Source organism: Penaeus monodon, chromosome 37, assembly GCF_015228065.2.
Source record: "Penaeus monodon isolate SGIC_2016 chromosome 37, NSTDA_Pmon_1, whole genome shotgun sequence".
Taxonomy (NCBI): Eukaryota; Metazoa; Arthropoda; class Malacostraca; order Decapoda; family Penaeidae; genus Penaeus; species Penaeus monodon.
Genome location: NC_051422.1, coordinates 7,797,279 through 7,799,778, shown reverse-complemented (window position 1 = coordinate 7,799,778; position 2,500 = coordinate 7,797,279). Strand labels below are relative to the sequence as shown.

The window sequence follows — 2,500 nt, the reverse complement described above, 5'->3', positions numbered from 1 at the left end:
ATGAATCCCTGAAGAAGATGGACTAATGTACTATTTCAACAAAGTGCCCACGCAAAAAAAAAAAAAACTTAACTACTGCATGGAATATATAAATATATAACAGCTAACATATGTGGATATTTCACTTGCAGCTTCATGGTTTATTAGAGTCATCTGTTAAAAGAGGACTCTATGGGTTGGAAGGCTCAGAAGACGCTCGTGGCTGTTTGATAATTATTGGAGAAATTTATTGTGAGAGTCAACGACACGAAGACTTCTGTAAGGAGAACAATGAAACGCGGAAACACTGATATATATTTTTTGGGTTTCTCTTGAGAACATGTCACTTCAGATAATATTGCAATAGATAATACTAACAAAATATAATACACCAAATAAGTGAAGCAGTTATTAGTTCGGAAAAAAACGAATCAAGTGAAAGGAATCAGAATGAAGCAAATACAGACGACCACACCAGCGAGGGCGTTCCTTGGGCTCCTCCTCGTCCTTCTGTGGGCGCGCCTCGGCCTTGCTGTGAGTAGGGTCATGTTTGTTGTACTTGCCTTCTAAATAATGATGGTCATTTATATACATATAGACACATATATACACACATATACATACATATGTATATACATATACACATATATACACATATACATATATATATATATATATATATATATATATATATATATATATATATATATATATATATATATATATATATAGATATCTGTGTATGTGATATCACACACACACACACACACACACACACACACACACACACACACACACACACACACACACACACACACACACACACACACACACACACACACACACACACACACACACACTCACACGTACGCGTGCGCGCACATATACACACAGATATATATAAATATATATACATATACATGTATGTATGTATGTGTATCTGCAGTATAAATATGTATGTGCATACGCGTATATGTGTCGTATCTATACAGATATAGGTCCCACACACAGTCTTTCCAAGTCTCTTCTCCCGCCCCAGATCTACCACCCCGACGCGACGAAACCCCCGAAGGTGAAGGAGCGCGTGGACTTCAAGCTCCTCCCAGGCACTGCAGAAGACGCCGACACTCGTCCTCCTGTCAGGGTGTTCAGCGGCCGCCGTCGAGGACCTTCCGTGCATCGCCCTGGTACGTCTGGGACAATAGTTATGAAACCTTTTAGAGTCACGGATCCCTTTAAGAATCCGATGAAAACTATAGACGCCCTTCCATAGAAATCTTCACACGGTGTATAATGTGCCGTATTTATTAAGACTTGATACAGGGCCTCATTAAAGTTTGAAGAAAACAATCTAGGTCTCTAGGAATCTATGGACCCCAGGTTAAGAACTCCAGGGGTGGAGGGATAAGGAAGGGGGGAGAGGGATGGGGGACCAGTAGGTGTTTCTGGGTTATTCTTTGTGTTTTATATGTGATAGTGTGTGACGAGTGTAAATAAACATGAGCGAATGTACTCGTGCAACCACTCACGGACACAAACACACACCCACATCGAAACAAACAAACAAAAACGGACACAAACACATACACACAAGGAAACAAACAAACAAACAAACACACAAGCACACAACAGACACACACAAACAAACACTCATACACTCAATCAAACAAATACCTTACCCTTACGCGCAAACAAACAAACACTCCCCACCCAAGCATACACACACTTCAGACACACGAATACATAACAATATCTTGTCTGCGGGTGACTAAAATTCCCGGATGTGCGAACACATTTTTCCCCAACTGTTAGAACTGGAATGACCTTGACTAGAATATTTACGAGCTGAAAAAAATGCTTTATTCCACCCGTTATTTCAACATTATCATTATTGTCACTGTCGTTATCACAATAATTATCAGTACCAATATTGAAGTAAATATTACAATTCTTTATCATTATCATCACTATTATTACTACTACTACTATTATTATTATCATCATCCTCATCATCCTCATCCTCATCCTCATCCTCATCCTCATCCTCATCCTCATCCTCATCCTCATCATCATCATCATCATCATCATCATCATCATTATTATCATTATTGCTATCATCCTGATTCTTATTCTAATTATTATAATTAGTAGAAAGGGCTAAATAGATAGATAAATAAATTAATATATATAAATAGATAAATAGATAAATAAACCGTTAATATTCTGAACAAATAAAAGGCCACACAGCACACAAATAAATAAAGAAACAGAGAAAAATAAAAAGGGCAATACAAAATATGTATGAATATATCACACGCCTCCGACCAGCGTTGACAGATATCCCTGGCTTGTCGAGGTCACAGGAACATTTTGTGAATGGTGATTGCCAGGCTAAGTAATAACATGATGGATTAAAACGCAATTTTGCTGGGTTATCTGTTTATTTGTTTCTGAGGTGTATGTGTATTGGCATAAACCTGTATCTATCTATTTATCTGTATGTTTGTCTGTGGATTTTCTC

The 2,500-nt window shown here is 37.8% G+C and overlaps 1 long non-coding RNA gene across 3 annotated transcripts in view; it reads left to right on the top strand.

The window, feature by feature from the left end:
- Window positions 1-1,177, top strand: part of LOC119596126 — a 2,386-nt gene extending 1,209 nt beyond the window's left edge. For all 3 annotated transcript variants that reach the window (XR_005230744.1, XR_005230743.1, XR_005230742.1), the window contains exons 2-3: window positions 132-513; window positions 1,019-1,177. This is a non-coding gene — a long non-coding RNA (uncharacterized LOC119596126). The remainder of the gene's footprint in view (window positions 1-131; window positions 514-1,018) is intronic.
- The last annotated feature ends 1,323 nt before the right edge of the window (window positions 1,178-2,500 follow it).